The sequence below is a fragment of the Candoia aspera genome, chromosome 15 (genome assembly GCF_035149785.1).
Source record: "Candoia aspera isolate rCanAsp1 chromosome 15, rCanAsp1.hap2, whole genome shotgun sequence".
NCBI lineage: Eukaryota > Metazoa > Chordata > Lepidosauria > Squamata > Boidae > Candoia > Candoia aspera.
Genome location: NC_086167.1, coordinates 6,387,370 through 6,407,765, shown reverse-complemented (window position 1 = coordinate 6,407,765; position 20,396 = coordinate 6,387,370). Strand labels below are relative to the sequence as shown.

The 20,396-nt window shown below is 43.1% G+C and overlaps 1 protein-coding gene across 1 annotated transcript in view; it reads left to right on the top strand.

Annotated features, from left to right (window-relative positions):
• The first annotated feature begins 8,369 nt into the window (after nt 1-8,369).
• The window catches only part of HSPB8 (heat shock protein family B (small) member 8), a 31,998-nt gene continuing 19,971 nt past the window's right edge, over nt 8,370-20,396 (top strand). Inside the window, exon 1 of the mRNA XM_063315330.1 lies at nt 8,370-8,534. The gene's annotated coding sequence lies outside the window, so the exon portion shown is untranslated. The remainder of the gene's footprint in view (nt 8,535-20,396) is intronic.

Sequence of the window (20,396 nt, the reverse complement as noted above, 5' to 3'; positions counted from 1 at the left end):
ATTTATGCTTTTAAAGTACAGCTAGTCTTCAACTTACGACCACAGTTGGGACCAGAACTTCCATCGCTAAGTGAGGTGGTCGTTAAGTGAGTCAGACCCTATTTTATGACCTTTCTGCCATGGTCGTTAAGTGAATCACCATGGTGTTAAGTGAATCATGTGGTCATTAAGCGAATCCCCCATTGACTTTGCTTGTCAGAAGCTGGCTGGGAAAGTTGCAAATGGTGATCACATGACCCCTGGATGCTGCAATCATCGTAAATACATGCTGGTTGCCAAGCGCCTGGATTTTGATCACATGACCACAGGGATGCTATGGCAGTCATAAGTGTGAGGACTGGTCATAAGTCACCTTTTCCAGTGCTGTCATAACTACAAATGATCACTAAACAAATGGTCATAAGTCAAGGACTACCTGTAGAATGATACTGTCATGGAGGGATGAATTAGGGCTGCCAATCCTACGCCATTTGGATGGCGAAGGGAGACAAGAGGTAAACACAGTGGCCCACAAGCTTAGGTAAGCTTAAATAAGCTCCTTTAGCATATTTTGAGAGCCTCCTGGGGATGCCTTCACAAAATGGCTGCCTTGGCGAGTGTAATCACTCCGCAAGGACTGTGTTACTACCATCCATCTTTTTTTTTAATTGTCGATGAGATTGTATAGAATCTAGAAGTAGAACTGTGAGTAAAGTTGATGCTTGGGCTTTCCAGCATGCTAGATTCCTATTTAATTTTGTTTTAATATCTCTGAAGAAAAGCCATAACATCTAGGAAAGGCCTTGGGTCCAATGTGCTTCAAAGGCTCATCAGTTCCTGCACAGCCTGACATGCATACACAGCCCTTGGATCTTTAACAGGGCTTTGGGGGGATGAATTTTGCAAATTTCTGCCACCAACAAGTCTAAAATCAACAGCTAGACCTCCTTTTTCTATGGCTGAACTTTGGGACTTGCTGTGGCCTGATTACAGTTGGCACAGAGGCATCCACTCAGGAGGGGAGTCACCAACTTCACGATGGTAGCAGCCCATGTATGATCAAACCCTGCCCCTTTTTTTACTTGCCTTAAAAAGGGGCAGGGCTTGGATCACAGAGGCCCAGTCGCCATCTTGATATTTTTTACCACCCTCCATGGACACTCTTGGTTAGAAGGGGGTTTAAAGCATTCCTTTTTGCCCAAGCCTTAGAGTTTAAAGTCCTTTCTGGTGCTGGTTTGAATCCTTCAGATTGTTTAGAAGGAGTTTTAAATGGAATCTTAAATATTTTATGGGCCTAGAGTCCTAATACAGGCACGGACAACAAAGAATTTTTAAAGATGTCAATAGACCAAGATGCATAAATTGTGGGTACCGAGGGAAGTCCCTACAAGCATTTACCAACACAGGAGCACAGGTCTCCTAAGCATAATTCAAATCCTCTCGAAGTCTTCCCCAGAAAGGGGGATGGGGGGAATAAAAGAATTGAACAGGGATGGACCACTGCACATTGGACCCAAGGCCTTTCCTAGATGTTATGGCTTTTCTTCAGAGATATTAAAACAAAATTAAATAGGAATCTAGCATGCTGGAAATCCCAAGCCCAAGAAGAAGCTGCAGTGGTCCATCCCTGTAGGCAAACGGGGTGGTTAGCTAGAACACCAGTAGGGCTGCTGGTTTTGAGAAAAAAAATTATATGAGTTAACATGGAAAAATACAAATACATATTCGCTCATGGGGTCTGGGAATGAAGGCACTGCTGCTAAGTGTCTAATGCTGTTGTTCATTTCAATGCTATCTGCCTCTTGTAGTAAGAATGTGGGGTTCCATGCCATTCAGAGATGGAAAGTTTATTGGCACTGAAATGCTGTTCAGTTCAACGGAAGCCGAGCTGTGGCTGTGAAAACACAGCATGTTTCAATGTGGTTTCCTAAATTACAGGCAAGCTGATTTTTTATTTTTCAAATACGTCAGTCTCAACTGCCAGCAAATTCAGCAGCTTCTCAATGACTTGCATACTGTATAACTCCCATGGTGAGTTAATTAATTTAAATGAATAGGTAGGGATGAATGAGGGCAGATGTTGCACTTCCTGTTTTCCCATTGTCACTGGCAACCAAGCTGCTTGAAAACAATGGCTCCCTGACCTTCTGATTTTAAATGCTACCTTGGATCTATCTGTATTCTTTAGTCTTCCCAAAGGAGTTCATGTACAAACACATGCAAAGGAGCCAATAAAACCAAAAATGAAAAACACCCCACCCACCGCCTGCAGTGTTTCATTCTTATGACATGTTTTCTGCTTCTGCCTCTGGAAATGGGCATGCACGTACAGAGCTACAGTGGACTTCCTTTGGAGTGATGGAGAGGATAAGGTTGACATGAAGAGAATTGCTGCATTGGGTTATTTCTCAATCAAAACCCAAGCACAGTGGTGGAAGCCACATCAATTTAACAGCGGCAAAGAGGCAAGAGAAGGGGTGTGCAAGGCAAGGATCTTCTGGACTTGCACCAGCCCAGCAATCCAGGGTTATCTTTGCTCCTTTTCACAGCTGATCTCCAAAAGAACTTGCTCAGCATTTGCCACTTTCTCCCCGAGGTCCATCTCTGTCTGATGTAAAGACATCACAGCCCCCTTTTGAAAATGGTTGGGTGCACACGGGAGTCTCAACAGAAGCAGGCTAGGTGGAAGCATGATTGAATGGGAGCGATTGGCTGGGGGAGAAAAGTACAATTGACCGGGTGCCTGAGAGAATGAATTGGGGGAGGATAGAAAGAATGTTTATTTTTTAGAGGGCTATCATCCTTGAGTGATAGATTATGCATCGTTAAATCCGTGTTGGCTCCTAGCAACCACATTGATAGGTTTTCTCCATGGTGATCTGTCCCTAACCTGGTCCTTCAGGTCTTCCAATGGTGCCCCCATCGCCACTGTAACTGAGTCCATCCACCTTGCTGCTGGTCCTCCTCTTCTTCTCTTTCCATGAAACCATTCCCAGCATTACAGCCTTCTCCAGAGAGCTGGGTCTTTGCATCATGTGTCCAAAGTGGGATAATTTGAGCCTGTTTTTTGTGCCTCGAGTGAGAACTCAGGGCTGATTTGTTCAGTGATCCATCAGTTTGTTTTCTTGGCTGTCCACGGTATTCTCAGGAGTCTTCTCCAACACTGAAGTTCAAAAGCATCAATGCTCTTTCCATCCTATGACAGTGGGTTTTATATCTCTCCTGCCTCATCCTCCAAGGATGTGCAGAATTTTGCCCTAGATATGAGCATCTTTTCCATCCTTCTATTTTAATGTTTGAGAGCCAGTTGGGTGTAGTGGTTAAAGGCACCAGACTAGAAACCAGGAGACCCTGAGTTCCAGTCCCACCTTAGGCACAAAGCCAGCTGGGTGCAAACCTTGCCAACATAACTGCAGGGACCAGTCCAGGTAGTTGCCAGAAGTCAACACTGACTTGAAGGCAGCAAAAGAAATAATAATAATAATAATAATAATAATAATAATAATGTTCCAGGGAGATAAGTCATGGTAATGTCCCAGTCTCATTTTCACCAGCTTCATTTTATGTCTTTTAAGCCCAGAAGTTCTTTATGACAGAAGTTAGCTGACCTTGGCTGATTTCAGAAAAGGCAAGCTTTGTCAAATTTGGTTAAGCCTTGGATGGGAGGCCACCAGAAAGTCCCAGGACTATAGATCAGTCTGCAAGATCAAAAAACACCCTTGAAGAAGGCAGTGACAAACCATATAATGAGGTTGCTCCTGTAATCCCTAGGAATCAGATTCAGTTCAAGAGGACCTTTATTTTTTACAGGTTTCTGATGAACTAGATTTTTGGAGAAATAGAGGCCAGTGCAAAAGGTATTAGCTGAGATTTGGTATACTTCCATGCATTTCAAAAAGTAGAATTGTCTTTTTTTAAAAAAAAGATTTAGGAGACCTTTGAGATCTGCAGGCAGGAGAAGAATTTGCATTCAGATAAGCCGTTGAAGCTGCAAAGTAAAATTTGAGAGCTTTGATTGATCAACAGCAAAGTTGTGTGATACCATCACAAGGAACAAATTTATTATGGCTTAATCCTAGATGGATCCAGGAAGATATCTTCCGTGAGCGTATCTGATTAATTTGAAATAAATGAAATGATAGAAGAGAGTATCATAGGGTTGAACGGTGGAGTCCTTGGTGCTCTCTGAGCCTGGTTATTTTCCTGCAGACATTTCATTGCCCAACTAGGCAACATCTTCAGTGTTAGAAGAGAGGGGGCCTTGCTCTCTGTTTATATACCGTGGCTTGCCCTGCCTGTGCTGGTGGGGGTGTTGTTCTCTCCTTGGGAGTTCCTTGATAAGGCTGTTGTTTACTGCTTGATTGTTTGTCTGAGTTGGTCGTTCCTTGATTAACATCAGATGAACAATCAAGTAGTAAAAAATACCCTAATCAAGGTACGTCTGCAAGCAAACAACCAAGCTCAGGGAGCACCAAGGTCTCCATAAATGAAATGGTCTGTGGAAAGCATACTGGGAGCCAGATGTTCCAATTTGAAACATGTTGTTATTTTCAGCAATGGGTAGAACTCGGACTGAATACAATAAACATAATTCTAAATAATTGTCATATGTTACCATGTAAGCTTATGGAAGTCTACTCCGAAATGTGTAAGTGACTGTAACTTTAATGTGATAAAATAACAAGTTTGGATGATGATGATGATGATGATGATGATGATGATGATGATGATGATGATGATGGTGATGATGATGATGATGATGATAGGAAGGAAGGAAGGAAGGAAGGAAGGAAGGAAGGAGGGAAGGAAGGAAGGAAGTTTCTGAAGGCATGCAAACTATTGATTTTGATCCATTAATAGCAGGATTTGTCTCTTCATAGAACAGACTAACTAAAGCAGGGGGTCTGCAATTGAAGAAGGAATGGAAACTGAGAATCCAATGTTCCCCCTGACTATATCCTAAAATAACCAAGAACTGAATGAGGTGACCAAAAACGCTTCTTCTTTGCACCATATGGATTTCAATTCCCAGAATCCCCAGCAATGTCACATTGGCTGGGGACCTTTGATGCTGAAGACCACATGTCTGAAGAGCATCCAGGTTGGGAAAGTTGCTCTACTCTGCAGACCTAAAGAGGAGATGGAGGGTGATAAGAGGCCTTCCCAAGACAGTCACGTAGGGATGCCATGCTTGAGGTGGTCCTGGGGATGGAAGACTCAGCTTTCTCTCCATATTGTCTGGAATCAATCTCAGAAAATTGGTGGCAGCATATCTGTGTCCTTCTGGGCAGCCTTTCAAGATTTGGGGGGTAACACAAGCCCCAATATGCCTAGATTCAGAGGTAGTCCTCAGGAACTTCTTTTGTTATGAAGGCGTTCAGATTCAGAAAATGTATTTCTGAACTTCTCATGGTTTCTGAAGTTTCCCAGAGAGGGCTCTAATTCTAAAGTGGGAAGCAAGCAAGTGTGTGGAGATGGCCTTTCACTGAGCACTGTCATGGGCTGGAACAACAGTTTTCCTTACAAAAGTTGGCCCAGCTTGGAAAACTCCTGGGAAGAGCTCTCCATGGTCCTGATATTGCCAGAGTTATGTCATCTATAATTCCGTAAATTCCTAGTTGCTTGCATGTGAATCCTTGGTCAGGCTAAGCACACCTGTATTCAGTCCAGCCTTGCTGTTAATTGTCATCATTTGAGTAAAGAGAAATGAATGAATGATGGGACCCTTGATTTCGCAAGTCAGTTACTCGGTTATTTAATTGAGCTATGTGTCCCATTAGAAGAGAGTTAACAATTAGGTATTTGAAAAAGAGATAGCACTGAGCAAGATACATTGGCAGCAAACTGTTGGCTTCTGATGACTTTCACTCTTATTATTTCTCGCTATTTTTCTGCCAACATCACTACCCTGAAGTTCAACTATACTTAGAATAATCATGAACCAGTTCAGTTATGTACTTGAATAATGAGTGTATTAATTCAGAAATCACCAGGATGGGGAGAAGGGCATGGGCCTTCCAGGGCCAAAAGAGTGGCTATCTAGGGGCATCTGTGGGGGGTCTGTGCTCAAAAATGTCTAGATGGGGACTGCCCCTTTTTTTCATGCCTCACATATTGTTGCATGTGATCCCATGGATCTCTTTCCATGTCACATTTACACTAGAAGATCATAGATTACAATTACCCATTTTAAAAACTGTCCTGGGCTTCTTAAAGGATTTTTAATCCACCTCTCCCCAGCCTATCAGGACAACCACACCACTGATGAGATCGTTCGTCAATGAGCAAAAGAAGAACGTAAAAAGAGGCCACCTTTCTCAACCAAGACTGCCTTTCTGGTATCATCATCTCTGAGGTCTTTGTGAGGGATCAGAGCAGACAAGGCTATTTCACTCATGTCCTGGATGGCCCCCAAGGAATTGTTGAATCATTAACATGCATTCCTCACATACAAGAGGAAGCTCTCTCAATTCAACACAAAGGCTGCCGAAATAACTATGATGGAATTCTGGCCTGTATTAGAAGAAGCACTGCATCACAGCTGTGTGAAATCCTTATTCCCCCCTATTCTGCCCTGGTGAGACACCTGGAATACTTTGTATGATTCTGGGCACACTTCAAGAAGGTTATTGACAGGTTAGGACAGAGCTGGGAGAGGACAACCAAGATGATCCATGGACTTGTTGAGGACATGACCTTTGAGGACAGGCTGAAGGAACTTGAGATGTTCAGTTTGGAGAGGGAGATTTGACAGATGTCTTCAGGTATAGGGAAGCCATAAGGAAGACGGTCAAAAACCATTGTCCATTACTGAGGAAACTAGGACCAGAAATAAGAAGTGTAAGTTGCAGCTCTGTAAATATAAGGAAAAACATCTTGAAAATAAGTGCTGTACAACAGTGGAACAGTCTGCCTGTGAAGGCTGTGGGTTCCCTGCTTCTGAAGGTTTCCATGAAGAGACTTGACAGTGATCTTTTGAGAACATTGAAATTGGTTTTCCTGCACATTACAGAAGATGGGACTAGATGAGCCTTGTGGTCCCTGCCAACTCCACAGTTCTGGAACTCTACAACCCTCAAGAACTGTGACCTACTCATTTCCCATCAGTAACCTACAGCATCTTCATAGCATCACCCAGCCATCAGTGCAGTGACATAAAGTCTGTAATTGTTATTTTGGCAGAACAGCCATTGGAGAACCTTGAAAATGCTATCTGTCACTAGCGGGGAAATGACCTAGCAATTAGCTATGGCCAACTTTTTCAACCAGGTACCCAACAGATCTGCTACACTGCAACTCTCAATGTCTCCAGCCAACAAGGGTGAACTCTAATCCAAAATCAGTCACTGGTTTGAGAAAAGCAGGGCTCCTTTAAGATGCCATTGGGATGTTCACGCCAAACCAGATTTGGCTTCATTATGGCTTATTGAAGAAACCAGGATTGGCCAGGTTTACAGGTAGACCTTGACTTAAGGTCGTTTGTTTAACCATGGTCTGAAGTTACAACAGCCTTGGAATGGGTGCTTTATAGCCTGTAAAACATTTCTGAGCATTGCAAAATGTCACACCGCCACCCCACAGTCACATGATCACATTTCGGGCACTTGGCGACCAGCTCGCATTTACCACTGGTCGCAGCACCCTGCGGCCATGTGATCACGTTTTCTGACATATTTTTGCCATTTTCCAGTAAAAAGCACCCATTGGGGAAGCTGGATTCACTTAACAACGACCATAATAATAGTCGTAAAATTGGGTCCAGTCATGCAGTGACTCAACTTACAACCGCAACGACTTACAATGGAGATTCTGGTCCCAATTGTGGTCGTAAGTCGAGGACTAGCTGTACACAACATGCTGAACATGAATAAGGTATGGTTTACAAAGCTGGGTTGTCCATAAAATACGTTGTTTTTCAATAAAACAAAATAATGCATCCTAAAAATGTTCATTATATAAAAAAACCCTTATAGACATTCATTTGCAGAAACTCTGTCACAGCTAAGCCACAAGAGAAAGCTGATTAGAGGCACAGCTTTTAAAGAAAAGAGCCTTGCATTGGAAAATATCTGGGATAAAGAAAAGGGACAACAGACACACCCCAGTTCTGCTCCTTTTTTCCTTCCCTTTTATCTTGAGTCTATTGCTATCAGCTGCTCCTGCAACAAGCAGGCTGGGTGGAATGAGATTTCTCTGGCCTCTGAATATCAGGATCATCAGCTGTGGGGGAACTGCAAACCCTTCCTGTCCCAGAGCTGGCTTCCAGCCAGGCCATTTTCAGTTGCAAGAAACCCAAATGCCTCCTGGGTCCTCAAGTAACAGCAAGCTGGCTGGGTGCCCTGCTCCACCCCTGTCCGCAGAGAACATCGCTTGCAGGGACTGTCTGCCCAGAGAAGCCAAGGATACTGCAAACGGGAGGGGGTTTTTTTATCCCTCTCTCTCAATCCTGCTGAAAGATTCTTTTCCTGCTTGTCTGACTCAAAGCTAACATTGCCCTTCCCAGGATCTGCTTGAAACATCAGACATCGCTCGGAGCTTCTTGGCTGTCGAACGTTGTGGGTAAGAGATCACAAACTTGCCCATGCAGTGGGTGAAGGGGGGTTGTGATATGGGGCTCAGGGAAAGGACAGGCTCACCTCTGCAGCAGGGGTGGGGGGGCTTTGAAGCTTCACTTTCCATTGACTGAGTTTGTGACAGCACACAGCACCTTGCAATTTGCATTCCTTAAACAGGAATGAGTGGGTTACAGCCTTGGTCTTCACAGGCTGGCTAGAGGCAGGTTCTCCCAATACTGTGTAGAGGATTAAGTCTGGCCTGGCAAGCCTGTGCAGGCTGGTGTGGGTGGGGACTCCAGTCCGTCTTTAGTCCTCTCTTCTAGCAGGCCGAAGGACCTCTCTGTGTCATCCCTTACAAAAGGTCACCATGGCAAAGATCAACAGTGGCCTTTGGTGTCTCCAGAGCTAGGGTAATGACCTTTGTCCTTGAAGGTAGGTTGGCAGAAGCAAGAAGAACATCTGTGACTCAGCATTTAGACCTTGCCCTCCATCTTGGGACTGACTATGACCTGCATATCTCAGAGCTGAACCATCTGGCCTGATTTTTAGTCTTTTCTCACTTCTTTGCCATCCCTGGTTTTGTTTTTCACATCTTGAAGAGTTCTGGAGGACTCTGAGGCTTGCACACAATTTAGGATCATTTGGGTGGGTCCTAATGAATGTTGAATTCTTATTTTTCCTCCCAAGGATCAACCAATAGACCAAGTTAATACTGCTTTGTGTGTGTGTCTTTGAGTCAGTGTTGACTCCTGGCGACTGCCTGGACAAGTCCCGGCAGTTTTCTTGGCAAAGTTTTTCAGAAGTGGTTTGCCATTGCCTCCTTCCTAGGGCTGGGAGAGAGTGACTGGCCCAAGATCACTCAACTAGCTTCGTGCCTAAGGTGGATTAGAACTCACAGTCTCCCGGTTTCTAGGATGATGCCTTAACCACCACACCAGACTGGCTCTCTAGTTGCTTTATGTGACTATTATATATACAAAGACATATGAGCTGGCCAGACAGGAGATACCACACCCTAAACCCAAGTCAACAAAACTTGATTCCTGGGCTTGTGCAAGAGATGTTATCCAAATAAATAAACCATTGTATGGTTTAACACGATGACCTGATTTACACAAAGACAGTGGCTGGGGTCCCAAAATGTCCTAACTTGCAGGTGACTCACACCAGTTCTAGTCTAGTGTCTTCTGCACACTTATCTGGGGTATAACAAGGTGGACAATATGCCACAGAACGTAAGCTGAAAAAGGTATCATTTGTTTATGTTTACTTCTACCTCCCCTCTTTTCTTTGGGAGTAAAAGTCAATGCAGAGAATGAACAGGTGGTTCTCTTCTTATTTGTTTGCACATCAACAAGTGAGGTTGCACAACCAACCAGTGAGGTTGGTTGAAGGCTAAGAGGGAGGGACCACCTTGAATTGCTCTATGAGTTCCATTATTGATGGGCTGAGTTTCTTGCATGTATCCAGCCAGTTGTGCTTGACTCAGTAAACCCTGGTTAAGTCAACCATGTACACTCTGTCACCGCTGCTGGGCCCATCTTAACTCAATAGGCTGTTGTCCTTGTAATGATCAAATGAGGGAGGTTGGGATATAAATATTAGAAATAAATAAGCAAGAAGTCCATCCTTGTTGATAAACATATGAGACAGCAATTCCTCATTTTTGGTTGCCTTTTGTACACACATTGAATTTCAAATTCCATAATTCCCAATATGTTCCAATAATTCAACTTTTTGCATTCTGAGTACCAGTCCCCTCTCCTAGATCTGTGGATTTCAAGTCCCTCAGCCTTCAGCAATGACCATGGTGGTCAGGAATTCAGTAGAACTGCACTCCCCACATCTGGGTGATGATAGTCCTCCATACTAGCTCATTTTTACCACCCTAGACTGAATGATTTCAAAACAAACTGCCCTAATTCTGGATTTCTGGCCAGAGGGAAGGTATGGGGCACTTATGCAGGCTGGCACCCAAGGAAAGAACCAAGCAGACTGTAATGGTGAGAAGTATGAACAAGCAGAACCAGCTTTTTGTGCCATTCCTGTCAAGACAGCAGGTGTGAGTGTGGTTGTGCCAGGCAGGTAATTGTTGAGCAATTTAAAATGTACTTGGATGTAACCTGAGTGTTAGATGTCTGGACAGCTACGCAGAAGCCAAAGTTCCTATAAAACTGCCTTTCCTGGTATTGGATTTCAACTATTGAATATTGTAGGCATTCCCAAAGACACAAGAAATTTTAAAAAATCATTGCAATTTTCAGGTTTCAAGGACAATGCCTGGTTGACCTTGGATGAACTCAAAAAATGAAGGAGACTCAAAAATGATTGGATGGGAGACCACCAGAATTTTTTCCAGGACTATAGGCTAGACTGGGAAAGTTGAGGGAAAAAATCCTTGAAGAAGGCAAACAGTGTCTTTTTGTTGCCAAGAAAAATGCGAAGACATGTCCATGGAGAAGCCAAGATCTCATCTTGAATAACAAGACTTACCTTAATCTCAAACTCTAGGGAGGAAAAGTGAATGGACAATGTGGTTGATCTTAAGGCCAGTTTGCAGAGTTAAAGTAACAACAGAGACCTTTCAGACATGAAAATTGGGTTGTATCAGTACAAAGCAGTTTGGCTGTAATCAACTAGAATTTTTGGAAAAGAAGCAAGATGTTTATAAATTCTCCATGTCTGAAATATAAATTGCACCTCATCAAGTCAAAACTGCATCACCTAGAATGTATATATTCCAGAATGGAATCTGGGTTCACAACTTGTAGAAAGCCACAATATGCTTTGACCTAATGACTGCGTTCACGCAATATCCTTACCTCTAGACTGGGTCTACAAAACACAAGAGAAAAACTTACACAACTTTCCCCATGCAACAGAAAGTGCCTAAGTTACTGAATTAATTCACCAAATTAGTTAACTAACCAAAGGGCCTGGGTTCAGCTCAACAACTAAGCCACACACACAGACAAGTCAAACCAAGGTTGAAACTAACTTTGCAGATTCTGCATATTGTAAGAAATGTATCTATGAGGGTTGTCACTGACATGGTGAAACATATAGGATAAAGGTATCCAGTGTGCTATGCTTCAGCTTTGTAATTTGGAAGTAAAGGACCCTATATCCAAGGAGGTACTCCAGTTTGGAGAAGGTTGACCCCAGGTTCTCCACACACATCTTGGTTCCACAGATCTTGCATTCCACCTACCACAAGAACCTGAAAGGAACATTCAACTCTTTAAAACCCTTCCTTGACCAAAACTAGGACACCCTTATTCCTGTTTTCAAAGGCAGGGATCATGGTTGTGTTTGTTGATTCTGTGGTAGGCTCCTCTGTTATTATTTAGGAGGAAAAACAGGGTGTTTTTCTTCGAAAGGTGGTATGAGACTACTTGTTGTATTTGGCCTTCAAAAGGTCATGGATAGTTCACACTGAATTTTGCTACCTTCTGTATGGGAAATAGAATATTGAAAGCTGTTGACTCTTAGCAACTACCTGGACTAGTCCCTGCAGCTTTCTTGGCAAGATTTCTTGGTTTGCCCTGGCCTCCTCCTTCCTAGGCTGAGAGAGAGGGACTGGCCCAAGGTCATCCAGCTGGTTTTGGACCTAAGGTAGGACCAGAACTCATAGTCTCCCAGTTTCTAGCCTGGTGCCTTCACTACACCAAGCTGGCTCTCACCAATGATTAAATAATGTCATACAAGTAATAAGAACATTCTGAAGAGTCTGGAGTTCTCTGTTTTTTTCTGGACCATTCTAATCCAGTTGGTTTCCCAGCAATAGTTGGAACACTTCTGATGGGCCGAACACATCCATATATATACTCGGTGTGTGTGTGTATTTACCATAAGTTAGTCAATTCTCCTTTGAGTCAAGCTTGTGTCTTCATGGGTATAAACAGATCATTTGCTTAGCTGCAATTCAGTTCCTTTGCCAAGGTGGGAAAATTTGGCTGTTGGACAAGAGTGGGCAAAGTTTTGATGACCAAGGAGTTTTTTTTAACATAGGATCAGGGGAGAGGATTGCAAACTAGGTGCCATCCCATTTCTTTGGGTGAGGCTGAATTTGGTGGAAGAGTTTGCAAGAGTTTCTTTGCATTTCTTTATGCAACCAACCACATCTGAGCTGAACTCGAGGGAGACATTACTTTGAAAAAGCATGTAATGGGTGCTTTTTAAGAGCATTAATTGATTTCCACTATGCCAGGGCCTACTGTGAATTGTTAAAATGTGAATCCAAGGTACATACTAATTGCTTGCAAGAGAGGCAGATTGGACAAGGCAGAAACCAGTTGTAATCCTCATGTTTACCCCCACTGTTTAGGAAGATTCATTATTCCAAAAAACTCAGCCTCAGTTCCGTGTCCTGCCCCTCCCAGTTTAAATAGGATGTTCACTCCAAGGGTTTTTCCTTTCCCAAATGTTGACTTGACTTCTGAAAATGCATCACTTCAGTCATTCCAGGAGTATGTCTCAATGCCACTCAGTGTAACATCTGTGCAAACAAGCACTTGGCATCAGTGTTCGAGGATACTTATGGCTATGCACACTTTGGGATGTGACAGAAGGAAAGCAACAGGTCATCTGTGCCTTGTGTTATGGCCAACCCTGAGAATTTCAGAACCTATACAGGGGGGATCTGCAGGGGCAACTTTAAAAAGTCAAGGGGGCCACCACAACCATGTGATCAAAGTCCTACCCCTTTTTTAGGCCTCCAACTTGATTTTTCTGACCCCTCTCCCTGCGGACATTCCTGTCTTTGATTTATCTTGGCCGATCACTATGATAGCCACTTTCATTGATCCCTTCACCTTCAGCTGGGAACTAGTCCCTGTATATGAAGTGGCTTTTCTAAAAATTCAGAACATGGATCCATCTAAGATAGGATTCCTCATTCTGGGCAGTGCCTATCCTGGAATCCTTCTCAAGGGGAGTCACATTGTTAGAATTTTTTTATATTTCCTTACCAGGTTCGTTTCTGAGCCAGGACCAAAGAAACAGGCAGTTGCATGAAATTAAGTTCTTTATTCTTCACTCAAGAGCAAAAGCAATGACAGGGAGCTGTGAGGTGGGCGGCCGCGCAGGACCCCCTTCTTACAGCACATTATATAGATTCCGTTCAACTCCTCCTTCAGAAGACCACCCCTTACTCAGTTACCCATACTCCACCTTAACCTCATTCCATATTAGGAATTCCCTTCCTTTACTCTATCTTAATATTCCATACAAGGGACTTCCTTCCACCCTTGCTAGGGCACCTTGACCATTATTAAACAATGCCTTTCCTCTGGAGAAGCTATCCTTGGGATGTACACCTTATCTTGTTTCTATGCGCACAGCTATCTATCAAGGCCTGTAGGCCTCTGAGAAAGGAACAGGAAGAAAGTAAACAGAATTCTTCTAGGAAATACAACATGGCTTCAGGGCCATAATACAAGTGCAAATGTTTCTAACATATGAATTTTGTTGTTTATTCATTCAGTCACTTCCGACTCTTCGTGACTTCATGGGCCAGCCCATGCCAGAGCTTCCTGTCAGTCGTTGCCACCCCCAGCTCCCACAGGGACGAGTCCGTCACCTCTAGAATATCATCCATCCATCTTGCCCTTGGTCGGCCCCTCTTCCTTTTGCCCTCCACTCTCCCCAGCATCAGCATCTTCTCCAGGGTGTCCTGTCTTCTCATTATGTGGCCAAAGTATTTCAGTTTTGCCTTTAATATCATCCCCTCCAGTGAGCAGTCTGGCTTTATTTCCTGGAGGATGGACTGGTTTGATCTTCTTGCAGTCCAAGGCACTCTCAGAATTTTCCTCCAACACCACAGTTCCAAAGCATCGATCTTCCTTCTCTCAGCCTTCCTTATGGTCCAGCTCTCGCAGCCATATGTTACTACGGGGAACTCCATTGCTTTAACTATGCGGACCTTTGTTGTCAGTGGGATGTCTCTGCTCTTAACTATTTTATCAAGATTGGACATTGCTCTTCTCCCAAGGATTAAGCGTCTGATTTCCTAGCTGCTATCAGCATCTGCAGTAATCTTTGCACCTAGAAATACAAAGTCTTTCACTGCTTCTACATTTTCTCCCTCTATTTGCCAGTTATCAATCAAGCTGGTTGCCATAATCTTGGTTTTTCTGAGGTTTAGCTACCCCTTATAAAATATATGAAAATGAAATATATTCGTATTTAAGTTCTATATATGCAAAATCTTCTATCAGCATGATGATGGCAGCGTTCCAAAATGCAATTTCTGTTGAGTAGCCACAGGAGAAATAGTGGCTGCTAACTTTGAATGTGGGCACAAGGCCAACTTTCTATACCTTCAGGAGAAGGAGCAAATTACCAAGAACATAGCAAAATATAGTCTTCTTGCTGCCTTGTACATCTGTGGTTTTTCAGTCTAGCATGATGTCTAAGACTAGGTTCAAACCATCATTTCTTCATGTCTGTGTATCTTATTTAAAAAATCAAATTAAAAACTGAGCATTAGTCCCTTGATGGGAGCAGAGATCAAACAGTCCACACCCCTGCACTCTTAGCAAATTGCTTGCATGCTCTCTCGCCTGTTTCCCATGTTGATAATAATTAAAATCTGGTTGGCCAATCAGTGTTTTTAGACAGTTTCACAATCCTCAGAGAAACTCTCCAGCTTATGCTTCCCAAGCATCATCTCACAAATGAAACTGAGAATGCTGCAATATTAAAGCATGTGGTTCTTAGCAGTATAAGAGAGCTGTAATTGCCCTGAAGACCCATGGAAGGGGGGTGGGGAATAAACCACCAGATTTATGATGGAAGAGAACATCTGGCAGATGAATGAGATATGTTTTGTTCCATGAGTAGGGCAATTGATTAGCTGGGGTACAACAAGGACCAGAATCCAGGGAGAAGCCATAGAGAACACCTTTCTTCTCAGCGTGTCCCATTAATTTCTATGTCAGGACATAGAATTGGAGAATGAAAGAGCCAGAAGGGACTCAGAGATCATAACTAGTCCAATCTCTTATAGGATGCACTATTACAGCATCCCAACAGATGGTCATCCAGATCTCCAACAAAGGAAAGTCTGTCACTTCCAAGGCATTCAAGGTATTCCACAATAATGTTATTAAACATTACAGTTAGAAAGATAAAACCTAATACAAACTAAAAAAAAGAGTAAAAAGAAAAAATAGGAAGTGCAGAAAATAAAATAGAGAAATAGAAACAGAAATAGAAGAGACAGGAAAAATAAGAATGTAGTAAAGAAAAAGAAAAGAAATATTTAAAAATGACTTCCCCCTTCATCAACAAGTATAAACAATTTTAGTAACTTATCACCTCCTCTTAAAATACAACAAAGGATCCCTTCTTCCCATATCTCATCTCAGCATTCAAGGTATTCCAGATGAGGCTTTCAATATACCTTTGGGAAACCAGGTTAGGGAATATAGTTAGATACAAACCATGGAACTAAAGGAAGCTGTAAGAGATAGAAAGGCATGGAGACCATTGATCCACAAGGTGACCGAGAGCCAGACAGGACTGAATGGATAGACAGGACAAATCAACTGGGCAGTTAGGTGACGAAACAAATCTAATAGTCTGTCGCCCATCAAGATGAATTCTGAACCAAGCACTTCTTCTGAACCCTGGGATTGAATTGTCACAGCTTTAGAGCTGTGTTTTCAAGCAGAATTGGGAGTGGGTGCTACGAACAGTAATTATCTCCCTTGTGATCTTAGGTGGACTTAATGCCAGAAGGCACAGATGGGGCTGTGCCTAAACCTTTTAAGTGGAATTGATTAGATCAGGAATAGCATTTCAGCGCCTGTTATCTTCTAGATCAGATGTATAGCAGGGCCGTTCAGTGTTAGGTATTTATGATCCTACTCCACCCTTACACAAAGTCTGCAAGCAAACTCCCAGTTCTTCCAGAGCTGGTGCCCTGCCCAAGGGGAGAACAATAGATTGCTTTGGCCCCAAGGTTTTAATCAGTGGGACCTCCTGAGCTGTTTATCCAGCTTTGGCATGGCTTTAGAAGAGCCCCTGGGAGTTTTGTGTGTTTTGCAATACAGTATTTCAGTTTATTTACAAAGAAATGGATTGAGGAGAGCTGCAGGACCACACTTTCGGCATCTGGAGGGCCCAAAAGCTCCTACTTCTGAATCTTTTACAGAAGGATGATCTGTCCTATAAAACACATTGCTTGAAGCCATAATATCATTCCTCCATTTTGGGTTTCTCTGGAGCAGTGTTTCTCAACCTTAGCAACTTTAAGTTGTATGGACTTTTGGAATCCTGGGAGTTGAAGTCGACACATCTTAAAATTGCTAAGGTTGAGAAACAATGAGGTTTCAAGAAGTAGAGCCCCTTCTCAGGAATGGTTTAATTTCTTTTCCTGCATGTTGCCAAGGGTGGTGGTGATCTTTGTGGTGCCTTCCAAGGCTTAATGCAATATATGAATTAAGAACCCTGCTTAAAGGCTGAGAGTTCTGTGGCTTAATCTGCAAACCGTGATTAACACAAGCCATGCTTTGGTGAAGGATGTGAATCCAGTGTAGTAGTAGTTGTTTCTTCTGCTTCTGCTTCTGCTGCTTCTGCTGCTTCTTCCTCCTCCTCCTCCTCCTCCTCCTCTTCCTCTTCCTCGCAATTTCCCGCTATCACGGGGTCTGCTTTTTGGATCCTGAAACACCACTTTGCCCGATCATCCACATTCTCAGGGCGCAGACCCTCAATTTGCATGTCCTTATTGATGGTGTCTTGCCACCTCTGTTTTGGTTGCCCACATGGCTGCCGGCCATCAGTTTTAAGATGGTAAGCTATTTTGGCAACAGTGGAAGGTTCCACTCTAAGGACATGTCCATACCAATGAAGCCAGCATTCTCTCATCTTCTCTGTAATCAATGGCACGCCTAGTTGTTGTCGGATGGCATCATTTGTGACGTGATCAAGCAGGGAGATGCCCGATATCCAACGGAGCATAGGCATTTCCGTAACACGGAGGCGGCTCTCTATCCCCTTTGTTGCTGCCCAACACTCGGTTCCATACAGTGCCACCGGGCAAATGATTGTCTTATAGATCTTAGATTTGAGACGGGTTGGTATTTGTTTGCCACAAAGCACACCGGTGAGTTCTCGCCAGCGCAACCAGGCCACATGTATTTCTTTCCAATGAATTTCACCAGTGTCTTTCCTGTCCTTCACATTTCTAAGAGTAAGAACTAGAAGTTAGGGAGATCAAAAAAGCTTTCACCAACTTATTGGTCAATGACCGAAATAAAGTGTCTGTTTGTCTGTCTTTAACCAACTTGTGTCCATGTCCTCCCAATGTCCAAGTGATATGAGAAGCAACCCCCGATTCTGAATAGTAGCTTTCCAAATGCAATTGCTGCTTCTCAGACACACAACAAGGTCCACAGTGCAATGGATGCTGTGTCATAATCAAACTCTGGGGTACACGCATTTCAGAGTTGCAGAGAAGTAGGAAGTGGTACATTTGGGGCAAGCAAAATTACAACCTCCAGCTGTTGGCATCGAAGTTCCTTGTTTTTGTCTTCTAACTTTCTCTCTGTGGATCCACTGTACACCATTAAAAGCACTGCACTTCCATTTTTGCATGGATGATGATGATGACGATGATGATGATGATTCCTTTTCTGGCCACTATCCCTAAGCAGAGATTGAGGACGTCTGTCCTTCCCATCTTCCTTTTGATGAGATGCCCATTTGTGCAGTTAATTTCACAAGCTGACCCGACCAAAGGGAAACTTAATTGGGAGGTTCAGATTAAGCGGATGCAATCTGATGGATTTGTCCCACAAGCAGAGGCTTCTGCACATGTGCAGAAGCTCTCTTCCCTTGGAAAGCAGCTGCGCCTCTCCACTGAACAAAAGTACTTTGTGAAAACGGTTCACTCAGATATCCAAGAAACAAAGGCCTCTTGAAACATCTGCATGGCCTTAGATCTTCATCCCTTCATTCTTTATGATCTGTTTCTGGTCTGAATACACTCCCTGACTTTATTCTCCACCCTGTAAACCTAGAAAGCCACTGCCAACAATTTTAGATAATTTCTAACAAACCTAGCTAGAAAATCAGGGAGGTGCAGAATCAAGACATTTTGAGGGTGTCTGGTTGGGGAAAGACAATCCTGAATAGATGACTGAAGACATCTTCTTAAGAATGGGGCTTAATCCAGAACCTTATTTCACACCTGAAGTCACTGTTTCCCAACTTAACCATATGGGTGGATTTCCATAGCCATGCTGGCTGGAGAATTCTGGGAGTTGTGGTCCATACATGTGGAAGTAGCCCAGGCTGGGAATTCTGCACAAGGCTAACTGTGGAGCCCTTGGTGCTCTCTGAGCTCAGTCGTTGGCTTGCAGACGTTTTATCACCCGGCTAGGGAACATCATCAGTGCTGGTGAGTGTGGAGTTTGCTCCCTGTTTATATACAGCAGCTTGCCCTGCCAGTGTTGGTAGAGTTGTGGGTTTCTCCTTGGTGGGTCCTGATCAGGACATTATTTTCTGCTTGATTGTTTGTCTGCTTGATTGTTTGTCTCCTTGGTAGTTCCTTGTTTAGGATATTGTTTTCTGCTAGATTGTTTCTCTGGTGTTAAACCTTGCTTATCTGGGTGTTGGCTGCTGGTGAGGATGTGTTCTGGTCTTTAGGTTTCCTTAGCTTTTTTAATGTCTCTTTTGAATGGTGTGTAAATGCGGTTTATCTCTATGTGTCTATTGATGGCTGATTTGTCAGAATGCCCAGCTTATGTGGCACAATTGCTGGTGTCTGTTGACCCTGGTTTAGGAGGCACTTAGGCAGGTTTCAATAGTGCCCCACCCACTTGCCTGTTGCAAAGCATCCTGAACCCATATAGCTCACTGCCACAGGATGACTTGAGGGCCGATAGCTCAGATGGGTTCATAATGGGATTGGTTAATGACCGTAAGCTTTAAAATTTCAGGTGCTGGGGATGCAAACTGGGGGTGGGTTATGTCTTCATTCTACCCCTGAGTTCCTGGCTGTCCTCCATTGGAAACAGGCTGGTGGGGCCCTCCATCTCATCTGGTGAGGTTTATTTGTTAAGGAAGATATTTCTTACAGTGGGCCTAATGGGATGTGCAAAGATATTTAATGTGGTGTTGCAGTTGGACTGTCAGGAAAGGACTGAGAAACCTGGTCAACAGCCCCCTCCAGCTAAGGAGCTTTTTAAGAGATTGAACAGCCTAATCAGTCTCCCAGGATTGTTGGGAGGGGAAAGAAGCATTGGGCGAAGCAAGGATGATCATCTATGTTGCCTAAAGTTCTAGGACTGGGTTGTTCAATTTTCTCCGTAATCCCAAAGTGCTGTGCTGGGGGCCTGATCCAGAAAATAAAGTGGACGGGGCCAGTAAAACCAAATAAAAAGATGAAATAGAACTGAAGTTTCATCCCAGTTTACTTAGCTTAAAATTAAAATTAAGTAGGCTGATTCCCTTTTTTTATACATATATAACGTTATTTAAAATTTTTAAGAAAAGAAGATAAAAGAAACTAATATAGGGTGGGAAAAAAAGAAAAATCAAAGAGCTAAAAGTGTAAGAAAAAAAGTAAATAGCAAAGAAAGAAAAATGATACAAAGAAGTAACTTCTGATCTACTTTACAGCAGTTATGAGTACAATTATAAGTTTACCTCTCGCTCTGTGGTTACAATTTAACTTTTTTTCTACAATCAAAACCATAAATCCTAAGGGTTTGTTTGTTTGTTTTTCTGTTTCATGAAAAAAGTCTGTAAGGGGTTTCCAGTCAGCAATAAATGTAGTTATTGTCTTTTCTCTGATCAAAGAAGTCAGTTTGGCCATCTCTGGAAATTCCATCATCTCCACCTGAAAAGCGGTAA